The following is a 22,067-nucleotide window of genomic DNA, read 5'->3' on the forward strand; positions in this document are numbered from 1 at the left end:
ATCTTTTATCTTAAAAAGTCACTGTTTCTAAGTGTAAAAAATGATGGTTCCCACAGTTCACTAGCATTCTCTGCATTATGATGTGAAGATACATGAATTTTAGAAACACATCAAACACCTCAGAATGGGGTTTACATTTCAAGCTTGCCTTTTGGAATGTTACAGAATGAAAACTATGATGTTGAGGCCTCTAACATGAGGACCATGGAAAAAACAGGAAAAAATATAGAAAGAAGAACCAGGCTTCCATAGCAGCATAAAGACAGATGCAACAAAGGTTGCTGTAAGCGCTGCATCATCAGGATCATTTGTGCTCATTTTGTTAGTATAAAATTGGTGTATTTGTTAATCCCATTCACAGTCTTTACGATTTTTAATTTTGAAAATGGGGAAATAAATCCTAGTGCAAAGAAGATTCCAAAAAAAAGTGCAATTCCAAAATTGTAGCTTTTTTTTTACCATGTTCACTAAATGCTAAAACTGACCTGTCATTATGATTCTCCAGGTCAATATGAGTTGACAGATACCGCACATGTATAGTTTCTTTTGTATTTAAGTGGTGAAAAAAAATTCAACGTTTGAGAAAAAAATGGCGCCATTTTCTGATACCCATAGCGTCTCCATTTTTCAGGATCTGGGCTGTGTTAGTACTTAGTTTTTGCACTCCACACTGATATTTTTATTGATACCATTTTCTGGGGAGATTTGATGTTATATCACCCATTATTGCATTTTATTACAATGTTGCGGCGACAAAAAAGCATAATAGTGGCATTTTGATTTTTTTCTCATATCATTGTTTACCAATCAGATTAATTTACTTTATTATATCAGAAAAAGTAACAAAAAAAACAGCACTCACCTGATCTTTCTTTCAAGATCTGTTTTTAATTCATAAAATTGCTTACATTGATATTTGTGGAGGTGCAGGTGTCAGGGGAGTATTTTCATGAATAGTGAGACCTGCCGGACTACAATCATTTAACGCCTTGCTGTCGCTTCTACGGGTCTATAAAGGTTAGTGTCAAATATTAATGGAACCAATTTTATGGATTAAAACCACATCTTGATAGAAGGATGGGGTGATTGCAGTTTTTGTTGTTACTTTTTCCAATATAATACATGTTCTTTATGCATGCACCACCCAGAAGAGATCCAATGAGGCTATTTTCTGAGGATTTGGGTTGAGATAACACACAGAAAAAAAGTGACTTGGATCCTGGAATAACCCTTCTTTTTTAAATAATTAATTTACTTAATATTTTGATAGATCGAACATTTCTAAACGCAGCGGTACCAAAAATGTATTTTTCTATTATTTTTTTAATGAGGCAAATGGGGTGATTAGAATGCTTATTTTTAAACATTTTTTAAAGCATTTTTATTTTTACTTGCTTCCATATTCCCCTTAGGAGACTCGAAGCTGCGATCTTCCGATCACTTGTGCTACACATAGTAGGGCCTCAGTCCTGCTATGTGTAGCAAAAATAATTATCTCCTATAGGATGTCTTCAATGACAACCACAGGGTCTTCTGCAGACCCTCGGTTGTCATGCCAACTCACCAGCTCTCTGTGATCATGTGACAGGAGCTCCAATGGGTGGGTCTTAAGATGCTTTTCCGGCACTCTCAAATTAAATGCCGCTGTCAGTGATTGACGGCAGCATTTAACAAGTTAACAGCCGAGGGTGGATTAGCGATTCCACCCTCGGCTGTTAGAGGCATATGACAGCTGATCAAATCAGCTGTCATGTGACAGGAAAGAGCCCACATCAAAGGGAGGGACACAATATTTCACTATCTATATGTCAAAAATTGTGAAGGAATTAATGGGTTTGTGCTTTGTGTTTTGTAAAAATCACTGTTGCCCATTTCTTTTCCTTTAACATATTGTAATTATAATCAGCAACAAGAATCACTCAAAAGATTTACACATGCAGAAAAAAATAATCTGCTAATCAAATAACAGTTGCAGAAAATATTCTTGTTATGGACATTTCTAGCAACGTTCGGTCTCAAAGATATCTGATTGCACAAAAAAGTGAGAAAAGTTGCTAATAAATGTTAAGCAAATATTAAAATAATGATTTTATTTATATGCTCTGATTTATATTAATCTAATCCCTGTATCAAAATCTTTTCAGGGCAGTACCTTGATGAACAATTATATAAATTTAAAAAACAAAATTAAAGTGTAGATGGTCTTATTGAAATATCTAGTGCCCAAATCTAGTAGTGGCACATCACCATTTAGGCATCTCAGGCCTGACACTTTCCATGTTACAATGTAAAAAAAAAGTTTGCCTTGTTCAACTTGATACTCAACCCTGTAATTAGTTAAGCCAGTAAGAAGCTCCTTTTACTTGCAATCACAACACATGAGCTACTTTCTATAGTTGGCATTAGAATTCTTGTCCTCTACCTCTCTGAAGTGGCAATTTGAATATTTAAATTTCCAGAGGAGCATTAAGTCTGCTCAAACTTGCATGTCAGGCATATCACTCTCCAAAAGGAGAGACGCTACTCTTTAGAACCCAGTCAGAGGCCTCTCATACAGATAAATCAGATCTCTTGCTTTGCACTGAGGAGGGGCAACACCCTGAAACATGTGTCTGCAAATAGAGATTCTAGTTTGACTATTATCGTTAGTCACGTAACAAGGCACGTTAAAGGGTTTATGTTAACTTTTAGGATTGCAACTTCCAATAGGTAGCAGTAGAGTTCAAGTTCTCTTCTTTTCTAAATAGCATATTTGCATATTCATTTTAATTACCCATGTAATGCATAGTATTGTTGAGTCAGCAAGAGTGGCTTATTATGCTCCTAAGTATTAAAAATTCACAAAAAGCTTCAAAGAAAAAGACTAAAGTAAATTTTTTGCTTTGCGTAAAGTTCATGAACTGCTGACACCATGAAGAATTTGGTGCACACACATTGTACCAAATGCCATAAACAAGAAAAAGTTACAAAAAATGCAAATGATCAATCAGAGCCTAAAAACTCTACAAAAAGCAAGCGCAAAAGCAATAATGAATCTGGCTCTTATTTTTGGCGAGCCAGTATGAGTGAAATAAGGTATATATTATAAAGTATATTTTTCTTAAAGTAAAAAAAGATACAAGTGGTACATTTCTGGAGTCACTCTAACATTCAAACCAAAGTAAAGGTACAATAAATGATAATTCATACAAGTGAGAAAGACTGGTCTTACCAGGACATGTACGTTTAAAGTGCAGTAAAACCCCGAGACCTGTAAATAAAACAGAATATAATTAAATTGGCAGAAAATTAAATTGAAGGATGATATAAACAAGTTATTTCACAGATCAATACTTGGCCCAAGTAATAACCATGTTAAGTATAGTTGAATCAATTGCAATAACTCTCAGTGCAAGAAACTTTATATACAATATTTATTACACTAATTGGAAGAATATAAAGTTTCTCAATTCCATATTTATGGAAAAATAATAAATTTACACTATTCTGTATTGCCAATAGCTTGATACACTTTTTTCCAAGAATGGATTTAAATAATCGTGAAGGTAAATGTAAAATACCTCTATATATTTATTCAAGGACATATCACATTCTCACTAAGTTATTATGCTCACATTAGAATAATTTAATGCGAATTAAGATAAGTGCTTGGTGCTAGAGTATATCATGTAATGTATACATTTCAGTCACTTCCAGGAATGTTTTAAGTTGTCAGTCAGTATAGGTATTACAAAGAACAATTATGTTTTCCCACAGCTCCTTTTAATCACTGTCAGTGAAAAAACACACTTAGCCAATTTCAAATCCACAGGGAAAAAGTAATTAGATTGTATAGTTTTGATCATCCCGAGATAAAATGTAAGGGCCTGGAAAAATAGGCTCAAAAGTTAATGGCATAAAAAAAAAACCCAAAATGATTATAATATCTATCCATCTATGTTATCTATCTATTATCTATATATCTACCTTAGACAAACATCTGCATGACAACCTTCTAATAGAACATCCGACCACTCCTGTTCTATATGTATTGCCTAAGATCCATAAGTCCTTAACCCCTTAACCACTAGGGACATTACAGTTTTTGAATTTCTGTTTTTTGCTCCCCTTCTTCCCAGAGCCATAACTATTATATTCTTCTGTCAATATGGCCATGTGAGGGCTCGTTTTTTGCAGGATGAGATGTACTTTTAAACAACACCATTGGTTTTAACATATCATGTACTGGAAAATGGGAAAAAAAATTCCAAGTGTGGTGAAATTGCGAACAACAATGTGCAATTCCACAGTTTTTTTTCCATGTTCGCTAAATGCTAAAACTCACCTGCCATTATGATTTTCCAGATCATTACAAGTTCACAGACTCCAAACATGTCTAGGTTCTTTTTTATGTAAGTGGTGAAAAAAAAATCCAAAATTTGTTATAAAAAAAAATAAGCCCCATTTCCAAGACTTGTAGCTTCTCCATTTTTTGTGATCTGGAACTGGACGAGGGCTTTTTTTTTGCGCACTGAGCTGACGTTTTTATTAATACCATAATGGTGCAGATACGTTCTTTTCATCGCCCATTATTGCATTTTATTGCAATGTAGCGGCAACCAAAGAAGTGTAATTCTGTCATTTTTAATTTTTTTCTCGTTATGCCGTCTAGCGATCGGGTTAATTCATTTTTTGTATTGATAGATCGGGCAATTCTGAAAGCGGCGATACCAAATATGTGTATATTTGATTTTTTTATTGTTTTATTTTGAATACGGCAAAGGGGGTGATTTGAACTTTTATATGTGTATATATATATTTATATTTTTAAAAACTTTTTTTTACTTTTTGCATGCTTCAATAGTCTCCATGGGATACTAGAAGCTACAGTACTTTGATCACTTCTGCTACATAAATATCTTGGTACCGTGTTAGCCAGACCTTCTGCTACATGAAGGCGTTGATCAGATCGCCTGTGTATAGCAGAAATGCTCACTTGCAAAGAGCGCCGGCCACAGGGCATCACTCATAGCAATCTGGCTATGACAATAATAGAGGTCTGCTGCAGATCTCTGGTTGTCATGCCATCCTATAAGTGACCTGCGATCATGTGATGGGGTCACAGATGGGCAGGACTAGCAACGTGCTTCTGGTAAGCACGAGTTACATGTCAAAAATTCAGAAGGCATCCTGGGATAATGCATTGTGAGATTTTGGTTAACAACCTCCTTCCCTTAGTATGAGCATTGAAAATATGTCATATCTGGGACTTCCAGCATGACAATGACCCAACACACACAGCCAGGGAAACTAAGGAGTGGCTCTGTTTAAGATTTCGTCTCTAACAGCTGAAGTGTACCTACGATAAAAGTTACAGACTTCTCCTTTCTTTTAGGTGGGAAAACTTGCAAAATTGGTAGTGTATCAAATACTTATTATCACAGCATTAGATAAAAATAGTGGAAAATATAAAAATAAAAGTAAATCAAAGTCACAGATTTTTGTAACTTACAACACTAATTTCTATGGAATTAAATCGGCACTATTCAAAAACATCTGTTGGTGCGCTTTTTCCCAGGAAATTCTAAAGCTTCTCTGTGAAATTAATGTCCCTTATGATACGAGGTTGCCCTAAAACATAAAAAATGAAAGATGTAAAAATTAAAATAATCCTTATACCAACCTCACTGCTCATCTCTCCTGCCACTCTAATCCTCTAATCCTAAGCCATTTCTTCTGATCATCGTTTTGGACCCAAATTTCTGGGCCTATCATGCTAGGCCAGGACTGTCAACTTTGATGAGGGACTGGGAGGGGTCTGCACATGCATGATCACTGTTCCATGAAGTCATGATGCTGCAAATTTTTGTGAACTTGAGCAAAAGAGATGCTAGAGAAGTGAGCAATAGGGTGAGATTAAGGATTTAAAAAAATGTTTAACCTTCTGATGGTCTTTTATGGTTTAGAACAATGGCAGACAGCTAAATCCACTCGGAGGTGGATTACAAAAAATTCAGCATTTTGATGAATGCAGCTTTTAATGAAATTTGGGTAGAATTCAATTTTACTTGAATCTATTTTCTTTTCTTTTGTATGTCCATTTCGTTTTAATTTCAGGCACATACACTCTGTAACATGACTGGAAAAGAGCTAAATAAACATAAAAAAGAATGAACATACGCATTGCAATAAAAAAACAACTTGTTCAATTTTTTGAGCTGTAGCACAGCTAAAGTATATTAGGTTTTGAAATATGCAAAGCAGTTCAAAAGAAGTAATCTAACCATTCTTCAGGCTCTAGCTAGTTTATTTAATACAAGTTTTTAAAAATGTCCGGCTGCCAAAGACATCACCAAAAATGAACGAAAACACTCTAAAAAGACTCCTCCTAACCAAAGACTGCAATGTTTCCTGTAGCGTTTTCCTCATTTAAAAAGTTGCGTGCTTTGCACGAGTCTTAATTGTGAGGTGATAATGACTGATTGTGACCTGTGCAACTTATAAAAATGTACCACTTATTGATACACTATTGATACACTATAGTGTTAATCACAATGGTAAAAGATAGAAACTCTAAGTTTCTAGTATTTTGTTAAGTCAAAATAACGGCACGTACATTAAAAGCCTGCCAATCATTTCTGAAAATATTACTCTTGCAAATAGGTTTAGCACAGTTTAGCATTTAGGGGCAGCATGGTGGCTCAGTGGTTAGTGCTGTCGCCTTGCAGCACTGGACTGTGATTACAATGTACAGTATGTAAGACGCTGTGGAATTAATGGTGCTATATAAATTAGTAAAATAAATAACTAAATATAGGTTTCAGAAATATAATGCATGAGCAGGATGCCTCACCTGAGTTCTGCTAACTTGTGTATCAGGGGGAGACATCTCACAATGGGAAATATATATGAAGTGTGGAGCCCTATACGTATTTAGAGATAACTAGCTGAAGAGCCCGGCGTTGCCTGGGCATAGTAAATATCTATGGTTAGTTATAGCACCTCACGTCTCTTATTTTCCCATCATGACTCTCATTTTCTCCCTTACACCTCTCATTTTCTCCCTTACACCTCTCATTTTCCCCCTCACTCCTCTTATTTTCCCCCTCACTCCTCTCATTCCCCCCTAACACTTGTCATTGAGACCTCACATCTGTCATTTTCCGATCACTCCACTATTTTCCCTCACTCCTCTCATTTTGCACTCACACCTTTTCATTTTCACCTCACACCCCTCATTTTCACCTCAGTATATACATGTTTGTCATCTCCCTTATATATAGTATACACCTGTATGTCTTCTCTTGTATATAGTATATACCTGAATGTCATCTCCCCTGTAAATAGTATATACCTGCTGTATGTCATCTCCTCCTGTATATTGTATATACCCATGTGTCATCTCCTCCTGTATATATTATATACCTGTATGTCATCTCTTCTGTATATACTATATAACGGTATGTCATCTCCTGTATATAGTATATACATGTATGTCATCTCCCCTGTATATAGTATATACCTGCTATATGTCATCTCCTCCTCTATATACCTATGTGTCATCTCCTCTTTTATATAGTATATACCTGTATGTCATCTCCTCCTGTATATAGTATATACGTGTGTCATCTCCTCCTGAATATAGTATGTACCTGTAAGTCATCTCCTACTGTACTCCTCCTGTATATAGTATATACCTGTGTATCATCTGCTCCTGTATATAGTATATAGTATATACCTGTGTGTCATCACCCCTGTATATAGTATATACCTGTTTATCATCTCCTCCTGTATCTATATATATAATTGTCTAAGGGTTTTTCCGTCTGTCTGTCTGTCTGTCTTTCTGTCTGTCCTGGAAATCCTGGCTCTCTGATTGGTCGAGGCCGCCAGGCCTCGACCAATCAGAGACCGGCACAGCATCGACGTAGAAATCCCGCGTCTCTGATTGGTCGAGGCCGCCAGGCCTCGACCAATCAGCAACGGGCACAGCGACGATGATGTCATAAAGGACGTAGAAATCCCGCGTCTGATTGGTCGAGGCCGCCAGGCCTCGACCAATCAGCAACGGGCACAGCGACGATGATGTCATAAAGGACGTAGACATCTCACGTTTCTGATTCAGCGACGGGCACAGTATCGACGTAGATGACATAATGGTTGCCATGGCGACGATGATGTCATAAAGGTTGCCTCAACCAATCAGCGACGGGCACAGTCTGCCGCGAATTCTGGAATCATCATTGTCCATATACTACGGGGACATGCATATTCTAGAATACCCGATGCGTTAGAATCGGGCCACAATCTAGTATAGTATATACCTGTGTGTCATCTCCACTGTATATAGTAGATTCAAGCAAAAAACAGGCAGCACTCCATTGTATCTTGATCAACTGTGCAGAGTTTAATCAGACCCACATGTATTTACGACATTTCGGCTCTAAATGAGCCCTAGTATATACCTGTGTGTCATCGCCCCTGTATATAATATGTACCTGTATGTCATCTCCCCTGTATATAGTATATACCAGGTTGTTATCTCCTCCTGTATATAGTATATACCTGTATTTCATCTCCCCCTGTATATAGTATATACCTGTGTGTCATGTCCTCCTGTATATAGTATATACCCGTATGTCATCTCCTCCTGTATATAGTATATACCTGTGTGTCATCTCTCCTGTATATAGTATATATGTGTGTCATCTCCTCCTGTATATAGTATATACCTGTGTGTCATCTCCTCCTGTATATAGTATATACCTGTAAGTAATCTCCTCCTGTATATAGTATATACATGCGTGTCATCTGCTCCTGTATATAGTATATACGTGTGTCATCTCCTCCTGTATATAGTATACACCTGTGTGTCATCTCTCCTGTATATAGTATATACCTGTGTGTCATCTCCTCCTGTATATAGTATATATCTGTGTGTCATCTCCTCCTGTATTAGACTGCATTCACACGTTATTTGGTCAGTATTTTTACCTCAGTATTTGTAAGCTAAATTGGCAGCCTGATAAATCCCCAGCCAACAGGAAGCCCTCCCCCCTGGCAGTATATATTAGCTCACACATACAAATAATAGACAGGTCATGTGACTGACAGCTGCCGTATTTCCTATATGGTAGATTTGTTGCTCTAGTAGTTTGTCTGCTTATTAATCAGATTTTTATTTTTGAAGGATAATACCAGACTTGTGTGTGTTTTAGGGTGAGTTTCATGTGTCAAGTTGTGTGTGTTGAGTTGCATGTGGCGACATGCATGTAGCGACTGTTGTGAGATGAGTATTGTGTGGTGACATGCGTGTAGCAACTTTTTGTGTGTAGTGTAGCAAGTTGTGTGCAGCAAGTTTTGCGCATGGTGAGTATTGCGCGTGGCGAGTTTTATGTGTGGTGCGTTTTGTGTATGTGCAAGTTTTGTGTGAGGCAACTTTTGCATGTGTTGCAACTTTTGTGCATGTGGCAATTTTTTTGCGTGTGCATGTTTTGCACGTGTGGCGAGTTTTGCGTGAGCCTAGTTTTGCATGTGGCGAGTTTTGCGCATGGCGAATTTTGAGCAGCTACTTTTGTGTTTCGACTTTTATGTGGCGAGGTTGGTGTATGTGTGGTGAAATGTGTGCTGAGGGTAAAATGTATTCAAGCACGTGGTAGTTTGTGGTGCCTTTTGTGTGAGTGTTCATATCCCCGTGTGTGGTGAGTATCCCATGTCAGGGCCCCACCTTAGCATCTGTACGGTATATACTCTTTGGCGCGATCGCTCTCACTCTTTAAGTCCCCCTTGTTCACATCTGGCAGCTGTCAATTTGCCTCCAACACTTTTCCTTTCACTTTTTCCCCATTATGTAGATAAGGGCAAAATTGTTTGGTGAATTGGAAAGCACGGGGTTAAAATTTCACCTCACAACATAGCCTATGATGCTCTCAGGGTCCAGACGTGTGACTGTGCAAAATTTTGTGGCTGTAGCTGCGATGCCTCCAACACTTTTCCTTTCACTTTTTTCCCCATTATGTAGATAGGGGCAAAATTGTTTGATGAATTGGAACGCGCGGAGTTAAAATTTCGCCTCACAACATAGCCTATGACGCTCTCGGGGTCCAGACGTGTGACTGTGCAAAATTTTGTGGCTGTAGCTGCGACTGTGCAGATGCCAATCCCGGACATACATACATACACACATACACACACATACACGCACACATTCAGCTTTATATAGTAGATCATTTATGCCTTGATTAAATAACAATGATAAGCCACAGATATGAGAGGACAGATAACTAGACCATTCGAAGGTGCAATATGTGCAGAAGGAATTAGTACAAGATCCATGCAAGAGATTTGATTACAAGGATATTATTATATCTTGGAGCATGTTATGCTCACCTTAGCTATATGTGTAATGTATGCTTAGTCCTTGATGTGCATGTTGATAAGTGTACAATAATATGTGCTAAGGGACTTTTTTATTGGAATGTACCCTCCAACTATATTGCTATATGACCAATAAGCATTCAGTCCTCCAAATAAGTCTAATGATAATATATAGGCTAGATTCAGTCATTTAAAGGCACATTGCATATACCCCATTCTAGAGTGGATGTTCTATATCGTTAATATGGCTGAGAGATTGGAATCCACAATATAGCATCGTTTTTAGCATTCAGATTTTTATGTCTCCTGATGAGTTGCCCTAATAAGAGTGGCAAAACGCATCTAGACAGACATTTTGTTTAATGATTGTAATAGATCACATTTGACTTCAGAATGAAAGGAATATTGTGGATATTACCCATGCTGCTGAATAAAGTTCCAATCCAAGCAAAAAAAGTGAAAAATGGTGGTCAATTCTACGCATTTTGAAGTATCCAATTACTTCTTCATCAGGAAATCACCATTTTTATACAATTAGTGATTTCTTGGTGAAGAAGTAATTGAATACTTCAAAACGTGTAGAATAAACCTCCATCTTTCGTTTTTTTTGGATGAATTGGAACTTTATTCACCAGCGCGGGTAATATCCACAATATTCATTTCATTCTGAAGTCTGACACTTGTTGTTCGTGGATCTGCTACAGCTGACATTTCCCTGATGATTTTCGCTCTATTATTGGATATTTCAGGTTAGTATAATTTGAGCATAAAATTGTAATATCCACTGGATAAGACCCTATTTCGAGCTGATTTTTCCCACAGCTCCTTCATTGAATAGATCACGTTGGTGAGACCTTTTTTTTGGTTTCTTTTTTCATTTTCGTCGTGTCATGTCAATTCTCTATGTCATTCTAGGAATTGAAATACATGAGTGAACCAGGTTGCATGTCATCTGAGTTATGTTTATATTGTAGATTAAAAGTTGTTTTATTATCCGTTCCAGTGAGTACTATTATTATTTAGTTTTAGATCACTATTGATTCTATGGTGCTGTAGATCAGAAGGGGTTATGTACAAAAGATGAATATAGATTAGAGAGAGCAAACTAACAGTGACAGACTGGTACAGAGGGGGTGAAAGCTGTGCCTTTTAAAGCTTACAGTCTAATAGATAATGGGGAAGGAGACAGTAGGTTGAGGGTTGCAGTAGCTCCGGTGGTGTTGAGGTGGCAGCGGGGTAAGTGTAGGCTGTAAACTTTTTTGAAGAGATGGGTTTTCAAGTTCCATCTAAATGTTTCAAATGTGGTGGCTAATCGGACGTGTTGGGGCATGGGATTCCAGAGTATAGAGGATACTTAGGAGATGACTTAGAAGTGATTTGATGAGGAACGTACTATAAATTTCTTTAGGTAAAACCTTATAATTAAAGCAATGACTTATTTGTAATTATGTAACTAGCTATTGATGCAGACTCAGAGCCATTATGTACATCCAGCTGCCTTTCTAACAGATGAGGGGAAAGTCCAGGCATAACTTGACATAGTGTTCAATGCGGTAATGTGTTCACTAATGGTGCTTAATGATACTGATTGAGTTCTTATTGAGTGAAGTTTGATGAGATGCACTCAGCTAGCCCACATTTAGTTGTTCGTTTCTACACTTATTCCTAGGACTAATGTGGTATTTTAAAAAATAGAAGTAATTGTCTGCATGGTTTATATCTTGAGCTGTATTAATTAATTTGTTGCTTATTGAACTTATATGGAAAACATATAACTGAACCCTAAAAGGTCACAAACTACATGAATAAATACATGACAACCACGAAAAAATACAATTGAGAAATTTACAAAGGTCACGAGTACAGCAAAAAATAGCACAAAAGCATAATTGAGAAGTTGTTTAATGCAGCAAACAGTGATGTATTTTTTTCTCTTGTGAAAGTTTTTTTTATAGGAGTATTTTTATAATTCGCATAAAGTAGTGTTGAAGCACCAATAGAAAGCTTTTTCACCAGTGTAAACGTACTTTACTTCGATGTTACAACCTACACTAATAAATCTTCAGAGTGGTGCATAGATGAAAGACCATTAATATTCACAAGAGAAAATAATAAAGAAAGTTGGCATTCACCCCTCTTTTAGAAGACAATTCAGTCATTTTTCATTTTCATTTAATGTTGGACAGTTGACAAAAAGTGCAATAGTGCTAGAAGCGTGGCATCAGGTGCAGTGGTTTCACAAAGAGAGGCATGACGGACAACGAACGTTTCACGGTTAGTTTGTGCTTCTACATGGAGCAGTAGAAACGCAAGCTAGGTGCGAAACGTTCATTGTCCGTCATGTCTCTTTGTGAAATCACTGCACCTGCTGCCACGCTGCTAGCACTATTGCACTTTTTGTCAACTGTCCAACATTAAATGTTAAAAGGACTGAATTATCTTCATATAGAGGAGTGAGTGCTGACTTTCTTCATTATTTTCTATTTTTATCATTTGTATTGCTATCATAAAGATGAAAATAGTTTAATGTTACAAACAATCAATCAATACCAGAAATGAAACAAATGATTATTGAAATTTTTACAGGTATCAATTAGAAATAAGCAAATAAGGCAAAATTTGGATTTGCCCGTTCCTGTGAATTTTCCCAGGAAATTCCTTTTTGCAGAGCTGTAATTCCCAGTAAATGTAATGTTTCTAATTAAGGTCTGAGGTCTTTCCAGATCCTAGAGCATAATAAACAGAAGATGTCAAAAGTAAAAAATAATTTATTATCCTTACTATTCCTCAGCACTTTGTCCGGTCCACATCCATAACATCTCATCACTGTCGCAGACACTGAATCACCATTAGGTCACGACAGCATGACATCATGACATGCGCCATGACCTTGCTGCACATGCATGAAAACGGGTTTCTCATGCCAGGCCAGGACTATGGTTTCAGCTGTCACAGCTATGATAATTAAATTACTAATTTTCACCCTCTGATATATGCCCTATGTTCTGTTGTGAACAAATTATGGCAATTAAGGCAGGTGCAGTCAAGCAGTTTAAGTGCAATCTGAAAAAATATTGGATTGCACCCGGACCAATGTATGGTCTGGAGCTGTGCACATGTAAGGTATTTTCTTCAGACCGGCAAAATGGCTGCATGCCTGAGTTTGATCCAATATGCCATGTAAGTCAATGATTCCATGAAAACATGTGACTACACTCGGATGACACTTGAGTGCAGTCTGATTTCCAAGGACAAGCTAAATGGAGAAGATGGAGACATTTTTTCTCCATCTCCTCCTCCTCCGAGAAAATTGGAGCACACTATGATCACACTCTGATCGGAGTGTGATTAGCATAATCGGCTGATTCTCTTGGATGAAAGAATACAATGTGCACCTGCCTGAAGAGATTTCCAAATCATTGCATTTCTCTTTTCTTCACATTTTACAGAGTCTCAACTATTTTGGAAATTGGGTTGTAAGCCATTTGCAAATATATTTTGTGAAACATCTAGTCACAATTTTAACAGATTTGATTTCCAATTGGCAGTATTGAAACTAGGCAATCCATTACCCAGAGCAAAGTAAAAAAATAAAATTAAAAAACAAAATCATATGTTACTGATTTGATGAAGCGGAAGGGTATATATGATCAATACCCCACTTGATACTATTCTGCCGTGTTAAAAATATCAATACACATTCAAGAAAAATATGTTTAATACATCAATGACATTTTTCTCTGTTAACTGTCATTTACTTTGGTGTTAATATAAAACATTATAATGTGTTGGCTTTGTTTGAATTTAATAAACTAATATTACTAATAATAATTTGAAAACTGCCGCTGTCTCTCCCGCTGTCAATTGTAGTGACAATACTTGGTGTCTATAACAGAAAATAGCAATGGTACGGAGGAAGCTGACAACAAAACCACATGTGAGGCAGTTAGGGAAACTAAAATTGTCTTATCAGGCTGTGAAAATGATGGTAATGTCTGATTCGCATTGTGAAAAATGAGTGAAATGATGAGGAAAAGGAATAACATTTCTCAGCCGCATGATACGAGAGTGTTCACTTGACACTTTCTGACAAATAAGTTATTGATTGTCACTAAAATACCTCAGGACATCCCAGCTAATGTTACCAATTTATAAAAGAGACAGAGCTGAAAGAAACAATGCAATGAGCAGTAATCTATGGAAATGTAAAAATTTGACCCAAACACCTACATGCAGGAACTAACTATACATTAACATATGAGCAATCATTACCTTTAATTCCAAAGATTGACAATATTTCAGAAAGAAGCTTAGTTGTCATAAACTAGACACCATACTTGATTATCATAATATACAGGTGCTTCTCGCAAAATTAGAATATCATCAAAAAGTTAATTTATTTCAGTTCTTCAATCCAAAAAGTGAAACTCATGAATCATATAGAGTCATTACAAACAGTGTGATCTATTTCAAGTGTGTATTTCTATTATTGTTGATGATTATGGCTTACAGCCAATGAAAACCCAAAAGTCATTATCTCAGAAAATTTGAATAATTAAAAAAAAATACCTGCAAACGATTCCTTAGTATTTAAAAGGTCCCTTAGTCTGTTTCAGTAGACTCCACAATCATAGGGAAAACTGCTGACTTGAGTGATAGCATTGACACACTTCACAAGGAGGATAAGCCACAGAAGGTCATTGCTAAAGAAGCTGACAGTTCACAGACTACTGTTTCAAAGCATATTAATGGAAAGCTGAGTGGAAAGAAAAAGTGTGGCAGAAAAAGGAGCAAAAACAACCGCGATAACCGCAGTCTTAAAAAGATTGTTAAGAAAAGGCCAATCAAAAATTTGGGGGAGACTCACAAGGAGTGGACTGCTGCTGGACTCATTGCTTCAAGAGCCACCACACAGAGGTATCCAGGTCATGGGCTAGAAGTGTCGTATTCCTTGAGTCAAGCCACTCATGACCAATAAACAAAGCCAGAAGCGCCTTACCTGGGCCAAGGAAAAAAAGAAATGGACTGCTGCTCAGTGGTCCAAGGTATTGTTTTCAGATGAAAGTAAATTTTGCATTTAATTTGGAAATCAAGGTCCCAGAGTCTGGAGGAAGAATGGAGAAGCACACAATCCAAGCTGCCTGAGGTCTAGTGTGAAGTTTCCACAATCAGTGATGGTTTTGGGAGCCATGTCATCTGCTGGTGTAGGACCACTGTGTTTTATCAAAACCAAAGTCAGCAGAGCCTTCTACCAGGAAATTTTAGAGCACTTCATGCTTCCCTCTGCTGACAAGCTTTTTGGAGATGGAAATTTCATTCTCCAGCAGGACTTGCCACCTGTCCACACTGCCAAAAGCACCAATACCTGGTTTAAAAACCACGGTATCACTGTGCTTGATTGGCCAGCAAACTTGCCTGACCATAACCCCATAAAGAATCTATGGGTTACTGTCAAGAGGAAGATAAGAGAAACCAGACCCAGCAATGCAGACAATCTGAAGGCTGCTATCAAAGCTACCTGGGCTTCCATAACACCTCAGCAGTGCCACAGGTGGATCGCCTCCATGCCACGCCGCATTGATGCAGTTATTGATGCAAAAGGAGCCCCGACCAAATATTGAGTGCATTTACAGAACATAGATTTCAGTAAGCCAACATTTCAGATTTTGGAATAATTTTTCAAGCTGGTGTTAAAGTATTCTAATTTACTGAGACAATGACTTTGGGGTTTTTATTGGCTGTAAGCCATAAGCATCAACCGTAACAGAAATAAACACTTGAAATAGATCACTCTGTTTATGATGACTATATAATATACGAGTTTTACTTTTTGTATTGAAGAATTTAAATAAATTAACTTTTTGATGATATTCTAATTTAGTGAGAAGCACTTGTAGCATGATTTCAAACCAGTATGGTGCCCTACCTATGCAAGTAGACAGCAGAATGTAAAGCCCCCCTATAAACTTTAGATAGCTGTCATCAGAACAAAGGTTTTGCCAATTATACAGCTGAAAGATATTATCCCCGACCCTCACATAATAATAATAATAATAATACACAGAATAGCTCAGTTCACCAAGAGCTCTTGTGTTCTCAATGAGAAAACCATTGCTGATGGGTTATCTCTTAAAGTACAGAAAGATTGGCAGCACAAAATCAGGCATTACAGATCTTACTGTTCTCTAAAATTGGCCAACATGGGACAGCTAGAAGGCCACTGTACACATTAGATGGTCAGCCGAACCCATCGGATTCAGCCAACATTACTCTAATGTGTATGGGGGCCTTACATTTTAGCAATACCACAGTCTACTTTGAGATGAACAGCCTGCTAATTTTAGATTGCGTAGACAAAACTTGTGGAACATTCCACCTAGATGGCCTGGTTTTCATGACTTTGGCAATTCTGGTGATACAGGAACACTAGAAAACTATTGTAAAAATATGAAAATTTACTTTTTAGGGGTTTGCATGCCAATTCCATAAAAATATTCACATTTTATTATTAGAAGTTTTCACATTGATAAACTTTTCAATAGTTTCACTGGGTATTCATATTTTGGTGTATTGCTACTGACATTTTCAGAGAGCACTCTTGGTTCGTGAAAACATGTGAACCTCAAAAGTTTACACTTTGTGAAATATTTTGCAACAAATATTATTTCTTATATGCTTAGCTTTATTTGTGATCAAGTGACAATAGAGTGTTTTATTGATTGTTTTATGTAATGAAACTATCGCAGAAGTTTCCTTGCAATATCTTATTGCCATATTGTATTCACAACAGGACAAAGAACACATCTGAAGTTGAGATTTCTCCATTTGATTAAAAAAATGAACTCATTTAGAAATTGATGGCAGCAAAACATCTAAAAAAAGTTGGGACAAAGTTAACAAAAGACCTGGAAAAGACCGGAAAAGGAATGTAGTACTATTGAAAAACAGCTGGAGGATCAGTATTCAACTAAGTCTCATGACAAAATAGAAGCATGTTAGAGGCAGAGTCTCTCAGAAGCAACACTGGTCAGAAGTTCACCAGTCTGTGAACAATGACATCTAGAAATAAATTGAGGAACGATTTCAGAAAAATGTTCCTCATCATCAAATTGCATAGACTTTCAATATCCCACCACCTATGGTCCATATTATCAAAAGATTTATAGATTCTGGAGAAATCTATGCGCACATGAGACAAAACTATCAACAATGATGTTAGTCTCACTAGGTGAGGTAGGTCCTCTTAACCTCAGGTCCGGGTGGACACACAGATCCAAGTCATTTATACAGCAAGCAGAAAGGCACATAGGCAATGAGCACACTTAAGAATCTCAGGAGCAGCAGGACAGATGAGATGGAGCCCCACATGGATGGGAGCAAATAAATCACAGTATGCACAGAAGGTAGAGCACACTAAACAACGAGATCTAGAGATTAAATTCCAACACACAAGTGTTTGTCTAAATGGACTTTAAATAGGTCTAGAGAGATTATGCAATTTAACCAGGCAACTTGTAAAATGATGTAGAGCACAACAGAGGGAAGCACACCAAGAAGAAGGAAATGGAGTCCAGGATTCCTAGGACAGGTGTGTAAAAATACCCCCCTTAGGGCACTTCCCAGGTGAGTCAGTGATAACAGAAAGAGGATGCTTAGTATAATATCTCTGGAGCAGGATAGGAACATTTATGTACTTGTTATGCACCCAGGAGTGTGTAACTGCACCACAACACAAAAGAGTCTACAGTAAGTCGTCTTTGAGCTGAAGATAATCTGATCCAATTGATTTCCATGGATTCTGGTTCAGTCATTCTGGGAGGAGATTTTAAAGTAATTCAGGGATCTGACACACATGAATCAAATGTTTTTTTCCATAGGCCAGCCTTTAAAATGCAAGTCCACTTAGGTAGCAAGAGAAATCAAGTTATGAAGAGCAAAGGGTACATCTCTGGTAGCAAATTAATCTTTGACCTGACTGGATAAGCCAGCATAGAAAAAAGCCATGTGAGCATTATAGCTCTAGGCCAACTCAGCAAATAGCGTAAGGAACGGGATGACATAATGTCCTACACAACTAGTCCCTTGTCTGAGAAGCAGTATGGAATCAGAGGTGGAGCAGACAAGACCTGGTCATCAAACACTTTACCGAAGGCAGACAGGAAAGATGGTAGGGAATGCATCATAGGTTTATCCGGCTCCCATAATCATGCAACCCATGTCAAAGCATCCCCAGACAGGAAAAAAAATGTATGTCACTTTCGACAAATCCAAGAAACATTGCTGGGAAAAAAACTCAAAGTGTAAGTTCACTGGTTCACAAGGTTAAGGCAGGCCTTAAATAGGTGCTCTGATGTCAAGCCAAATTTCATTCTAAATCTTTATCTATTCAGTACCGTAATGTAAGCTATTTTCTAATTTCCTTGTATTAAAATTCCCTACCGTTCCCTAACTACAATATTTGACTGCTATTATATTTTTTCCTCTTTGCAGTGTGATGATGCTTCATTAGAGAATGCCAGTTCATGTTGGGATACTCAATCAAAGCACCTTTAGGGGGCAGAGGCTGCAGTCATTGTCACAGCCTCTGCCCACTCCCTGAAACGAAGTGTCATCAGTGATGCTCATTTCGGAGGCTGTGCTTGTCCCTGCTGAGTCCCTCCCTATGAGCTGAATATAAGAGGAAAAACTGGCGCACTACCAATGTATAATATTTCAGGGGTGCAAACTAGTGGTAATAAAGTCTAGTGAAAGCAAAAATAGCAAGAAAACCACCATGGGGAATGCACACCACTACTGAATGATGTATAAAAAGGTAAACTTTTATTGACAAACCGCATAAAAACAATTAAAAACAATAGCAATCAACCCCCCACATATATATGCCCCGCAAATACACAGGTATATGGAGATGTGTTACATATAGATATACCAACACAATCCTGGTAATGCACATCAAAGAAATAACAATAACCAAACACCTAAATCGTAATGATCCCTAAACACCCCTGATGATAAGAAGAAATCCTAGAACCAGGATAATGCAAAACAGATATGCAGTAATATGCAGAGATCAAGAGGGTACACCAAAAGCAAACAATATGCTGATATTTAGAGTATTTGAGGACAATTACCTATAACAAGAGCTGTGGTTGCTATAAGCCAGCCGGTAAGAGTGCCAAAATGAACAATCTGTCTGCACCCAGAGGGCGTCCAGCTCCAAAAATGAAATGCCAGGAGGAGGGAGGCGGGAAAAGCGTGGGAGGGGGAAATCCCAACGCGTGTCGCCATTGCACGGATGGCTTTGTCAGGGGAAGTGTGATTTTTGGAGCTGGATGCCTTGTTCTACCCTGCACATGTGAGCTGCTATTTATACGATTCAATTTTTATGTGCAGCCTATGGCTACATTGCTGCCGTCATTTCGGGGGCAGTTAGCCCTGTGGGTGCAGACAGATTGTTCATTTTGGCACTCTTACCGGCTGGCTTATAGCAACCACAGCTCTTGTTATAGGTAATTGTCCTCAAATACTCTAAATATCAGCATATTGTTTGCTTTTCACGTACCATTCTCCCACTTGATCTCTGCATATTACTGCATATCTGTTTTGCATTATCCTGGTTCCAGGATTTCTTCTTATCATCAGGGGTGTTTAGGGATCATTATGATCTAGGTGTTTGGTTATTGTTATTTCTTTGATGTGCATTACCAGGATTGTGTTGGTATATCTATATGTAACACATCTCCATATACCTGTGTATTTGCGGGGCATATATATGTGGGGGGATTTGATTGCTATTGTTTTTAATTGTTTTTATGCGGTTTGTCAATAAAAGCTTACCTTTTTATACATCGTTCAGTAGTGGTGGGCATTCCCCATGGTGGTTTTCTTGTTCTTTTTACCTCCCTATGAGCTGTCCACAGTGAGAACAAATGCTGTCAATGTGCAGATAGCATAGTGCACTGATGGCGCTTCATTTCAAGAAGTGGTCAGGTGCTGTGGCAGTGAGGACAGCTTCTGCCTGCTGCTCTGATGATGCTTCTTTTGAGTATCCCAGCATGCACTGGGATTCTCAAAAGAAGTGTCATCACACTGGAAATATGAAGGAAAATAGAATATCAGTTAGATAATATAGTTAGGGAATGGTAAAAATTTTTTAATACATGCTTATTAAAAATAGCTAGATTATGGCATCAAATAGATAAGAATTTAGAATAAAATTTAGTTTGATTTGGAACCACCATTTTAATGTCTCCATGAAAACAGGCAGGACTGGACAAATGTGGAAAAGTTCCCCAAGCAGAATGTCCCAGGTGATAATTAGACTGCGGCAGGTGTTGCAAATCTAGAGGTGAAACTGTAGGGGCCAGAGACACTGCGTCCACATGGACTGAGAGATCCTAAACAGGTTGGCTGATACAAGTTGTATTACAGTCCAGGCAGATTGTCTGCATCCCATGGGAACACTCGTAGACCCAGACAGAAAAGGGCCCCTGTGCAAGAACATTATGTAGGCCCATTGTAGCCCAAGAACTCCTAAAAATGCTAAATTGCGCCTGCTTTGGAGGTAGAAATGGGTCCCATTACCTCTTGGGCCCTCTGCAGCTGCACAGGTTGCACCAATGGAAACCTTTGGATTCTTTGGTCGTAGGATTCTGTAAAGACTCACTAGGTTAGATTGTTCCTCTAAACCTCAGATCTGGGTGGGCACACAGACCCCAGGCATTGATTCAGAAAGCAGGACAGCAAATGGGCTGCGAGGACTGGGCACATTCAGGAGTCTCAGGAGCAGCATTAATGGAAGCAAATAAAGCACAGTATACGCAGAAGGAAAGCACACTAAATATAGAGTTCTAGAGGAGTTATTGCAAGACACAGGTGTGTGTATAAATGGGCCTTAAATAGGTCTACGGAGATTATGTCATTGATCCAAGCTGGGCAACTTACAAAAACCAATGTGGAGTATAACAGAGCGCCGTAGATGATGGGAACGGAAGCAAAGAGCATGCAAAGGCAAGCAAGAGAAAGCTCTATCATGAAAAGAAGAATCAATATATCAACACAATCCAGAAACGCTGCTGTTTTCTGTGGGCAAAAACTGATTTTGAAACGAATGAGGTAAAATGGAAAAATGTTCTGTGGTGGTTGGGTGAGTGAACATTTTAATTATTTTATAGAAATTATGGACTCAAGGGGAATGGGACCATTCAGCTTGTTATGAGCTCAAAGTTCAAAAGCCTGCATCTCTGATAGTATGGGTTTGCATTAGTGCCTATGGCATGGTCAGCTCACATATCATGAAAGGCACTATCAATGCTGATCATTATATAGAGGTTTTAGAGCTTCATTTGCTCCCATCCAAGGGAAGACCTTCAATATTTTAGCAAGACAATGCAAAACCACATATTAAATTCATTGCAATAGCATGGCTTTTCAGAAGAGGAGTTAGGTCGATAGTCTGGCTTCCTGTAGTCTAAACCTTTCACCAATAAAAACACATTTGATGCATTATCAAAAAGAAAATCCAGCAAAGATAACACAGGAATGTTGAGCAGGTAGAGTCCTACATCAGACAATTATATGTTTGTATATTTCTAATCTATGTTCTATTGTAATGTTGGGACAATATTGGTAGAGATAAAGGGTTAAATCAATTGTGGTGTCATCATAGTTACTGATGATGTAGTATTTATATTCTGTTTCCTTTTGTACGG

General features: G+C 37.8%; 1 long non-coding RNA gene across 1 annotated transcript in view; it reads right to left on the reverse strand.

The window, feature by feature from the left end:
• Positions 1-22,067, reverse strand: part of LOC138676035 (uncharacterized) — a 2,127,350-nt gene that overhangs the window by 407,779 nt on the left and 1,697,504 nt on the right. The window contains exon 7 of the long non-coding RNA XR_011320737.1: positions 3,212-3,250. This is a non-coding gene — a long non-coding RNA (uncharacterized lncRNA). The remainder of the gene's footprint in view (positions 1-3,211; positions 3,251-22,067) is intronic.

This window comes from Ranitomeya imitator, chromosome 1, assembly GCF_032444005.1.
Source record: "Ranitomeya imitator isolate aRanImi1 chromosome 1, aRanImi1.pri, whole genome shotgun sequence".
Taxonomy (NCBI): domain Eukaryota; kingdom Metazoa; phylum Chordata; class Amphibia; order Anura; family Dendrobatidae; genus Ranitomeya; species Ranitomeya imitator.